Raw genomic sequence first — 12,040 nt, 5'->3', positions numbered from 1 at the left:
ATTGTACTGCAACCAAACACAGTCTAAATGTTTCATCCTGTTGCTTCTCTAGAGGGTCACATGGTGTATACATTGCTTCTCTTTGATTATCCTTCATTAATGAGTTGTACACTCTTAGTCATGTGTCAACTATAGTGAGGCTTGGATTTCATTACCTGTAAGGCATCTCAAGGGCCTTCTATTGGATGACTTCTTGAATAGCAGTCCCTCTATTAATTATCACAAATCACCCTGCTTTTCTTTTGACCTTATTTTAGCTACCTTTATGTTAATGGGGACTGTTCCATTTGTGAGGTATTCTATGTAAGATTGCCTCTTTTTGTCATTAGATATTATTAAGCATTCATTTGTATCTATTTTTGGTAGGACACTAGTGCAGTTCTATTATGTTTCTTTGGCTTATTCTTTCATATCTGGCCAGTAATATCTTAATCACTGTAATTTTTTTTATACAGTGCTGTAATACTTTTCGTGCATTTTTTTAGGGTATTATGTGCTTGTTTTTCTCTTAGGCATCATGCTCTTACTAAAGGGATGGGACATTTATCATATGGATGGCCGAATCATGCAGAATGACTAAGTGAAATTTCAAAAATTTCTTTTTTCCATCTGTGAATTATATTTCCAGTTTTAGAAAAACTGTATTTTTCAAGAATCTTTTTTGAAACAAACCAAACCAAATCTGAACTAAAGATTAGGGAGAAGAATTCCTGATATAGAATTCACACAAAGGCTCCTCCCAATGTAGATGTTCACGCCCAAAGAGAGTATCAAATCCCTCCTCCATTGAAGATGACACATTTTAGGATGAGGCAGGATTAGCAGGGAAATCGAACTGGGTATGTGGCGACAAGAAAAGGGAGAAAAGATTGAAGAAAATAGTGTGTTCTCTTCAGGAATTCACTCTCCTATTTATAATCTCTTCAGATCAGCTTTCAAACCTAATCAAGAAAGAATTCCTTGATCTAAATCTTTATTTGGATCTGGATTATTAAATGAATAAGATCTATCTTATCATTTTAGCCGATCTTAGTTTGATTATAAACCAAATTCGCCCCCTTAATTAATCTAATTAAATACCCAATTAGCTTCCTAACCTAATATGGGAGCTCGTTGAACCCCTATTTTGTTATAGGAAAAGAAGAAAAGAAAAAGTGGAAGAAGAAGAGGATAAATTAAGTATTTAGGAAAAAGATATGCTGATTAGACACACTTTTAAGTTCTTCCTTATTGGTCCGGATTTTGAAGTCTTTGAGGATTAAATAAATTATGCAGCAATGTTTGTGTTGATTAAATCCTAAAATTAATATTTTAGTTTAAATCCTAAAAGAGATTAGAATGTAAATACAGAAAATGAACATTTTGGTTTAATAATGTCTACTTTGTAATTATAATCTCAAAAACTTAAGACCATAAAAGTATTACACAATGTCCAAAACTTCTTGGCGATTAGGCAAGGCGAGCCTCCAAGGGCAGCGCCTTGTCAGCTAGACTTCGCCTTGACAACTATGTGTCTAAATTCAAATTCAAATTAGATCATGTCAAGAGTAATCTGAGTTTGATCCATTTATAATTGGATTGCATATGGATCCACCTCTATCCAATCAAATATAATCCGATGCCTTGTCACCTAGGCTTCACCTTGACAATTATGTGTCTAAATTCAAATTCAAATTGGATCATGTCAAGAGTGATCTGAATTTGATCCATTTATAATTCGATTGAATATGGATCCACCCCTATCCAATCCAATATAATCCGATTCGGTTCTATTTAAATACATATATTCATATATACAATTTATATTTGTCTAGTGTTAATGCTGGTTTGAATATTGTATTTTTAAATGTATATATGTATATATGTACTTAAAATTTATATTGTATCTATTAGAAATGCTGGTTGAATGTTGTATTTTTACTAAATTATGATATGCTAAAGTCTCATGCATGTAATTTTCAATCCATTTTGTTCATGAAGTACAGTATCAAAGTTGTTTCTAGTTATTCTGATAACAATATATGTTTTATTTATTGTTTTTAGTTTAATTTATTTATACTATTTGATATCTCATTGAAATCCAAATTCGATTTGTATCCAAAATATCAATTCGATGGATAAGATTCAATTTGAAATTGAATATAAACAAATCCAATTTGGATCTACCTATATCTGTTTTTTTTTTTTGAAAAATAATAGAACTTATTCTGTTGCCGGGACAATATCTGATTCGATTGGATCTGTTTGAAGCCCTAGGTTGAAGCAACTGAAAAAGGCAAGTTCTGAAAACTGTCCGTTATATTTGACCTGAATGTCAATTTGGAAAGGCCCCTAGTTCTTTGGTAATTGGCTAAAACTTTGCTCAGATTGACACTGCCATGCTCAAATTTATGTAATAGATTATATATGTTAATATAGTGAATTGGATGGATGAGAGTTCTTTTCTTCAACTCCACTTTTTTCCTATTTCTTTTTTTTCGTTTTTTTTTTGGGTGGTGGGGGCACGGAGATGGGGGGTGTAATACCTTGTCTATCTAGTAGAATTGAATGGGCAGAACACTGACCAATGGCTTAAGAACCCATATATCTAGCTTCAATGGATAATCATACTTTATAGGATGGTTGAAGGAGTTGTGAAGTGGTCCCCGGAGATTATGCCACCATGTCAGACTTCAATGGCAAGAGATTTTTATTATCTAGTGTGATCCCTGCATTTCTGTTTATAGTTCCAGTCGATTCATTAGTAAATAGCTTTGAGTATTGAGTAGCCATCTTTAATAGAGCTCTCATTGTCAACTTGAGGAAGTTTTTTGTAGATAGGGGTCTTAACTGTTGCCTTGGAATCATTCTTTTTATGAGTCTTGGTGGACTTTCTGTATTCCACATCTTTAACTCAGTACAATTTTACGATATTTTGTTTGGAAAAGGTAAGGCAAATTTATTCAAACAGAAAATGAGAGGAATACAACAAAACCCAGACCAAAATGACAACCTGGGAGCAAATCAGATTAGACTCCACCAAGACGGAGAACAACTGCAGGAATGGTCTTCCACACCAATTTTCCTTTACTGTTGAGGCCTTTAAATCTCCAACAGCAGAACATGTCCTTGATTGATCTTGGCATAACCCAATTAATGCCCAGAACTTTCTGGAAATGTTCCCACACCAGGGAGGATGTAGGGCAGTGAATGCACAGGTGATTTGTAGTTTCTGGGGTAGAACCACACAGACCACAAGAAGGGTCCGGAATCTGAATGCCACGTCTCTCCAGGTTAGTTCTAGTAAAAAATTTACCAAGGGCCATTGTCCAAACAAGAAAGTTAGACTTTGAGGAACTTGTTGGACTCCAAGTCTAATTGGCAGGAAAATCCGAAGGACCTGAACTGTTTAGCTTGAGAGACAAGGACATAATAGAGAAACAACCATCTGAATTCCATTTCCAGCTCCTTTCATGCTCCAAATTTATATCTATCCTCTGATTTTGAAGCAACCCCATCAGCTCCAGAGTTTCTTCCAGCTCCCAATCAGACAAGCTTCTCTTGCAGGGGGGGTCCAGATAATGGTTCCTCCAAAAGCCACCGAGGAGTCTTGGTTAACAGCACATTGGAAAAGGAGAGGGAAAGCTTCTTCCATAGGCCCTTCCAAAACTTTATTCTATCTCTTTTGCCAACCTTAAGACTGATCTCTTCAAAAAGGGTAGGAAGAGGATCCCTCGATCTCTAAATGTCTCACTCCACCCCATAATTAGCAGCCATTAGGTTTCTGAAGAAAGGGGAAATCCATCATATGGATGGTCGAACCATGCATGGTGGATGGGCAAAATTTCAAAAATTTCTTTTCTCCCTACCGGGGAATCGTATTTCCAGTTTTAGAAAAATACATTTTTTAAGGATCGTTCTTGCACCAAACTGTACCAAATCTGAAACCAAAAGAAAATGAGAGCAATACCTAATACGGAATCCACATGTTTAGCTCCCAAAGTATGTGTTCACACCCAAAGAGGGTACCAAAACCCGCTTCTACTGAAGATGATGCAGCTTGAGATGAAGCAGGATAAGCAATGCAGTCCTTTAGCAAGAAATGCAATCCAACAGCTTGGATCGAGAAAGGAAGTGTGAGCATGAAATCTGATCCGAGTTTCTAGCAAAATCAAAGGTAGGAACTGATCTCTATTAGTCCAAGAAACTGGAGATCGAATTGGGGTTAAGGCGGCAAAAACAAAGGGAGAGAACTGAGAACTAAAAGGTGAATCCTAAAGCAGTTCACCCCCTCTCTATTTATAAGCCTTAAAGATCAGTTTCTCCTAATCCACTTAGGAGTTTCCTAATCCAAATCTTTATTTGGATTTGGACTCCTTAAGTGGATAAGAGTTATCATCTTATTCCATTGTTGATCTAAGCCCATATCCAAGCACAAATTCACCCAAGTCACATGATTGCTTAAGCTGTCATGTGACTTCTTAACTAATCTAAGCAGTCATGTGACTTCTTAATTAATCTAGTTAATTTATGGGCCTTAGGCCCATTAAGTATATAGGCTCACTTTTGTTGGCTAATTTGGCTCTCTTTGTATGGCATGGGACCCTAATATTGAACTTCACAAAAGCCATATGGGTTCAACCTAGCTTCTGTGACAAAGCTTGGCCGAATTCACTACTAAACATAGTGAACCCCTGAGTTCATCAGCATGGGCTCTTAATGGGCCCGACATTTATACTAAATGGTCTTTGATTCCACCCATCTTATGAAGGTCCAAGGACAATGGTCTTAAGTGAGATTAGCCCATCAGATATAAAAGCCCTAAATGGTCTTACACTTGACTTCTCAACCCTTAATAATCAAACACTACCAAACAAGAAAGGACCTCTCCATTGGCTGCAAGGTATAGTGTTGCACTCTTTCCTCGGATGGATCCCGAGAATTAAAACTTTTTGCAAACTTTTTTCATAAAATATAATATATATTTTTTCATATAAATATATTTTTGCAAAACAAATATCAAACAAGTTTGAAGTCAAATACCGATAGTTTTAGGTTTCCATCAGAGAGAGTGCACTCCCCGATCATTCACATTGTTCGACAAAGGGGTTGGTCCTGTCACTATGATCACCCACTCAAGGGAATTTTCAGACTGACCCAACATGCCCAGGTTTTTACCCCCTCTAAGGATGTCACTGATTGGCATATCAAAGACAACCCAATCCGATACCCAGTGTAGTACCATAATCGAGTCTAGGGGTTAGGTGTAACTTTCCAATTTTGCCCACCAGTCTTCAAGGTCTAGGCCATAATTGGAAAATGGTTCAGATTTTGTGTTTCAAACAAACACACACTACATGTGCTTCGGGTCTCACATTGGCAACTGAGGCAAGCCACCCCAACCAACTTGGCAGCACATTAGTGTCAGCCTTGACAGGATAAACCTCCCCCGGTCTCCAATGGCTAAGAACATTTTAAACTAACATGAGTCTCATAAGTGTCCAGTTTAAGTGTAATTACACAGAAACACACCAAATATAAGACAAATCACTTATGTACTTTTATTCATTTACAATAAATGTATATGTATATCAATCTGATTGGAGCAAAGAGCATATATTGTCTAACAATTTCTCCACCAAGCATTTCTTTCAGAAGTAAATCTCTAGATCCACTTACTGAGAAGAGCGGAATTAAACTTCTTCAGACTTCTTAATCCCAGCCCCCTTATTCCTTAGGGAGACACACTAGATCCCACTTGAGAAGGTGTATTTTTTGTTCTTCCCATAAGAAATTTCTCGGTAATTGCTCCAATCTTTTTCCTATTTTGTTTGGGATAGGGAAGAGAGAAAGAAAGTAAGTGGGTAGGTTAGAGGAGGTAATCTTCATCAAAGTCGCTCTACCCCCAAAAGAAGATATTTTGCCTTCCCAGAAACCAGTTTTTTTCTCCATTCTTTCAATGACTGGGGCCCAAGCCGAAGAGGAAGACCATTTTGTCCCAAGGGGCAAACCCCAAATACTTCATCGGGAGGAATTCAACCTGGCAAGCCAATACCTCAGCACATTCATCTAAATTTGAAACTTGACCCAGTGGAATAATCTGACTATCTCTCAAATTAACTTCAACCTAGAAACCGCTTCAAACCAGCTAAGAATTCCAACGACAATCTGCAGCTGATTCAAAGGGGCATCAACAAAGCATAGGGTGTCATCTAGCGATTGGAGGATATTGACCTTTTCCCTTTGCGGAGAGATTGCAAAGCCTTCCCAACAACTAGAAACTGTGGCCTTCTTGCTAAAAAGTGTAAGGATTTCCATGACACAAATAAAAAGCAAGGGAGAGGGTATCACCCTTTGTCACGCCTCTGGAATTGTCAAAAAATCCCATAGACTGCCCATTAACCAAGATTGAGAATTTAGGAGACATAATGCAGACTTTGATCCAATTTCTCCATTGCTGCTTAAAGTTTATTTTTTCCAGCACAAAGTCCAGACATTTCCAGTTAACATGTTCATATGCTTTCTCAATATCAAATTTACAGATCAAATAAATTCATATGATTTTGGTATAGTAAAAGTATAAAAAAAGAAAAAAAAAAGAAAAATGTTAGCCTCTTTTATGAGTTATTGCCATTAGTTATATATTTGAAAACTTTATTAGATGCTGTTGTCATTCCATAGGGTGGGTAAGCTAAGATACCAGTAAATTTTCAGGTAATATTTACTTTGTATTTAATAATTGCATGAACAGAAAAGATTCAAAGAATTCTAGCTTGAAGAAAATTTCCCAATTTTATTAGTATTCATGAACCAGAAGTAGTTTCTTTTAGTTTGATCTCTCTCTCTTATTCTGGGGTTTAGTAGGAGAATTGCTAGATCCTTAATCATAGCCACTTGAATGTGGTCAAGGTGTAGGATTTTTTTTTTATTTGTATATTAGTAGGGCGGTTCTAAGTATTGCCCTGGCCGTCAAAACATGCATTACTGCAGAGCATATTGCATTTCAGCGAGGCAAGAGCTTTGGCATCCAGAGTGAGCACACTAGATCTATTTAGCACGTAGAAGATGATCTTTCCAGTGTGGTTATGACCTGTCACGTATTGGGGGGTTCTTGGATGTGGGCAGTGTTTTATGCCTTTGGATGCCATGTATTCATGTGTTGCAATAGGATACAATATTTACTTGAGAAATCAGCAAGGCAAGAAAAGAATCCACTTTATATGATTTCCTATTTTAAATGGCTATTTAAATCTGGGGATTTGGATGATTGGCCTATTTTATAATTGAAAAAAAAAAGTGAAGATGCATAGAACTCAAAAGAAGATTCTTAGGCCATGTTTGCAGTACTTAAAAGTAAGTGATTATTTGTTATTTTGGGCCGGGACCGCACCAATAATCATTTATTGGTGTTTGTGAAATAAGCCTGAAATATGTACTCATTCTGAGAATAAGCATTTTTTTGGGAAACCCAAAATTCGAGCTTATTTTTAAGTGCTTATTCAATAAGCACTTCTTTTTGGGCTATCTTGGCCATCCATGTCATTTTGAAAATATCTATACTACCCCTATTTGAAGTAATTGCTTTTTCACCAAACGCTCGTGAACACTTATTAGAACATAGGCTTTCCATGGTATGGATGATGGGCCTCATATGCACCCTGCCCTGCCCCACCTCCGATTCCTCTGCACTAAAAAACATCTAATTAAAATTAAAATGTACAGTAACAACAAATACATAGTCAAAATGATATGTGACATGTAATTCCTACTTATTGGTCTAAACTTGGTCTCGTTTTGCAATTGCAGATTACTTGCGCTGGTGCAGTATTAGAAGTATGCATGAGGAAACTAGTATTTTACCCTGAAATTGTGGGTTTCATTGAGGAAGAGAAAGATCAGTTCCCCTCTGTCAAAGTTCAATATGTTTTCAATTCTCCACCCAAACTCGTCATGTTGGCTCATGATGGTCAACATAAGGAAACCGTTAGGTAGGTTTGTCATGTCTTCTAGCTGGTTTACTTCATTAAATGTTGACACAAAAATGGGCCATCTGGACTGCTGAAAATTGGCTTATGGCATTTAGTGGAAGGCCTCCTCTGTTTGGGCCCTGTTCATTAACCTTCAGGAGGGCTTTCTTGACAATCCAAAAACAAGCAGCATAGCCTTTTGTTTAAAAAAATCAATCATGGAATTGATGAAGCCAACTTTGTTTTTTCCTACTCATCCATGGTAAAGCAAACTACAATCTAGTTGTTTTATCTATTATAATTTTCCATACAATGTAGTCTGCTAAAATCGATGATGCAAATATATTTGATCGTCCAAACGTTAACCTTGTTGCTATTTTCTTGCCTTTTAATCCCCTTTTTATATGTGGCTTTAGACCTCTAGTTCAGGAGTTCAGGTGGTTCCACTAGTTTTCATATTTCACTCATTTTTTTAAATGTTTTAAAGCTATAGTTTATTTCATTTTACTTATATTGCCTTGGTTTATCTTATTTGCAGAGTTGACAACTGGAAACGTGAACATTTGCTGCACTTCCTAAGAGAGAAGGTCAAGCCTAGTTCATCTGCAATTTGAGACCAGATCAAATTAAGCCTTGTTCATCTGCAATTTTAATCCTCTTCGTTCTGCTTGATCTTATTATTAATAATTTTTTGGGGGGTTTCATTTTAAATGGAAAATCACCTCAGCTCTTGATTAAGATATATAGATCAAAAATCAAAAGCAGTGGACTTCCATATTAGAAAGGCGAGAGGATTATAAATTCGTACCTACAGTTTGAAGTTAATGTTGCCAGTTCCTTAATTGACTACTAGGAGTAGACAAGACCTTGAAGACTCACCTAAATTTGATATCATTGCTCGTTCTGGATTTGAAAATTGTGGAACCTTTAACTAGGGCTGTTCACATATAAATCCAAACCGACCAAACTGACCAACCCGGCCCGATCCAATCTGAGTTGGCTGGTTTTTTTTCATTAGGAGTCGGTTTTGGGTTGCAAATATAATTAAACCGATAATTTGATTCGATTTTGGTTTTTATGTGTGAAAACCGAACTGAAATGAACCGAGTTATTTGAAAAAATCTGTTAAATATAGATAGTTTTAAATAATAAATATATATCTGAAAAATATATATTCTGAAATATATCAGATATATATTTCCAGAAATTAGAAAGTATATTCTGATATATTTGTATATATGTTTTGATTTTAAATATATATTTTCAAAAAATATATTCTGAAAGATTATATATAATATTAGCACTTTGACTTTATTTGCTTTGTGCAAGTTTGGAGTTGGTTGAAACCAAGGTTCAAAGTATCGGAAACGCTATGCGTATTGGAAAGGCAAATTTAAGAGATGTGTCGGGATATGCCTTGGATACAGACGAAAAATTAAGATATGCATAGAAACACATGTAAATGCTATAAATACTTCAATAAATCATAAATAAACATCAGTATCACTAAATATAAGATATAAATGGGATATTTATACATAGAAACAATATGCTGTGGGTTTTATGAAAAAACATAATCAACATATGGGAACTAAAACATACTATTTAATAAAGTACACTCAATTTAGTTCCAATGTGTTTGCTTGTTTTATTCTAAAAATTAAATTAAAATTAAGATAAGAAAATATGTAATAGAAAAATTGAATGGATTTATGGACATAATAAGATTGAGTAATTATTTTTCATGTTTCATTCTAATTTTCTAAAAACTACATAATTATTTATTTTTATTCAAATAGTTATTTTGGATGTTTTACTCTAAATATTAAATTATAACTAAGAAAAGCAAATATGTAACAGAAAAATTGAATGGATTTACAAACATAATATATCAAGTAATTATTTTTCATGTTTCATTCTAATTTTCTAAAAACTGAATAGTTATTTATTTTTATTCAAATAATTGTCTTGCTTGTTTTATTCTAAAAATTAAATTAAAATTAAGAAAAATAAATATGTAATAGAAAAATAGAATGGATTTATGGGCATACTAAATCAAGTAATTATTTTGCATGTTTCATTCTAATTTTCTAAAAACTAAATTATTATTTATTTTTATTCAAATAATTATTTTTTATTTTTATTCTAAAATTTATATTAAAATTAAGAAAAGTAAATATGTAACAGAGAAATTGAATGAATTTATGGACATAATATATAAAGTAATTATTTTTCATGTTTCATTCTAATTTTCTAAAAACTGAATAGTTGTTTATTTTTATTCAAATAACTATTTTTCTTATTTTCTTCTAAAAATTAAATTAAAATTAGGAAAAGTAAATATGTAACAGAAAAATCGAATGGATTTATGGGCATAATAAATCAAGTAATTATTTTGCATTTTTCATTCTAATTTTCTAAAAACTAAATAATTATTTATTTTTATTCAAATAATTATTTTTCATGTTTCATTCTAAAATTTAAATTAAAATTAAGAAAAGTAAATGTGTAACAGAAAAATTGAATGAATTTGATCTATCGACATGGTAAATCATCCATAGATCTACACCATACTTAGCCTATAGAGTTAAATTACATAAAATTAAACAAATTATAAATGATTTTATTCCAAAATTTAAAAAAATATATAAAAAATCAATTGTTTATTAAAAAATTCAATTGATTTATGAACATGGTAGATTATCCATAGATCTACAACGTACTCAGCCTATAGGGTTTGATCATATAAAATTAAAAAAATTATATATATATATATGTATATATATATATTATTCCGAAAATAAGAAAATCAATTATTTAGAAAAAAATTCAATTGATCTATGGATATGTAGATCAAGATCATCCAGAGTTCTCAACATACTCAACCTATAAGGTTAGTATGTTGTAGATCTATCACATAAAATTAAAGAAATTATATATATTTTATTTATTCTGAAAATAAAAAAAATAAAAAAAATCAATTATTTAGAAAAAAATTCAATTGATCTATGGACATGGTAGATCACCCATAGGTCTACAACGTAATCAATTTCTATAGGTAGATCCAAAGAGAAACGTAAAAATTTCATTTTTTTTCAGATTTTTTATTATTCTAGAATTTCTTCAAATATTCACAAAAAGTTTCATATAGCAGCAAAATAAGTGGGATTTTTTGCACACGAGTTGCCGGTCAACATACATAAAGATGTTTTCAAGTATCCAAACTAAAAAAAAAACAAAAACATTGGCTGAAAATGTAAAAAATTTTGAAAAAACATCCTATGTTCTCTACTTTCTAAACAACCTTGAAAAACTTGGTTAATATTTCAATTTTGTAGTTGTTTTAATGGGTTTCTCCTAGATTTTGAGTCTCTAGGAATGTAAAGAAAGTTTTTAGAGGGTTTAGGGAAGAAAGAGGGCTTCTGAAATGGGTTTAGAAGCCCTCTTTCGAAGGTTGTTTTGTTTGTAACAGTGAATTCATCGCGTATCGGCCGAAACATACCGAAATGGGCCGATACCAGCCCAATACAAAGTTGATACTATTTCGGCACGACGAAAAGAGACAGTACCTTTGATTTAGGACTGTCTCTCGTGTTGGTAAGTCGAAAAACCAATATGTATCGGCCGATACGGGCTAATACGTGACAAAATTTTAAACCTTGGTTGAAACACAAACCGATCATATCGGTTTTACTTAATAGAGGGTCGGTTTCGGTTTGATCTATAGGCAACCCGACCCGTGAACAGCCTCCCTTTCACCAAGTTACGATAAATGATCTTTCGTGGGTTAACGAAAAATCAAATATGGCTGGTTCAAATCTCCTGCATTCTTTATGTTGATATACATGGCTAGCTCATTATTTTGTTGATATACAAAATTATAAAAAAAATTTACAGTAAGACAAAAAAGATCCACAATTTTCTCTCCTACAATTTATTTCTTCTCTTAAACCCACAAAGTTAATTCAAAATAAATTTGCATAACAGCATGATATTATTTCAAACAAAAGGTAGTAGTATTAAGCAATTAAGAATTTGAGAAAAAAACCTTAGGGAGATGGAGAAAACATTCTTTTGTCTCTTGTCTTTGCTAC

At 33.6% G+C, this 12,040-nt stretch overlaps 1 long non-coding RNA gene across 1 annotated transcript; it reads left to right on the top strand.

The window, feature by feature from the left end:
* The first annotated feature begins 7,789 nt into the window (after positions 1-7,789).
* Positions 7,790-8,707, top strand: LOC148802858 (uncharacterized). The gene is made up of 2 exons (XR_016081489.1): positions 7,790-7,967; positions 8,485-8,707. It is a non-coding gene; the product is annotated as an uncharacterized LOC148802858 (long non-coding RNA).
* Positions 8,708-12,040: the final 3,333 nt, after the last annotated feature.

The sequence above is a fragment of the Nelumbo nucifera genome, chromosome 1 (assembly GCF_055504915.1).
Source record: "Nelumbo nucifera cultivar China Antique chromosome 1, China Antique-T2T, whole genome shotgun sequence".
NCBI lineage: Eukaryota > Viridiplantae > Streptophyta > Magnoliopsida > Proteales > Nelumbonaceae > Nelumbo > Nelumbo nucifera.
The sequence above is the reverse complement of the archived record's forward strand: the minus strand, read 5'-3'. Positions and strand labels throughout refer to the sequence as shown.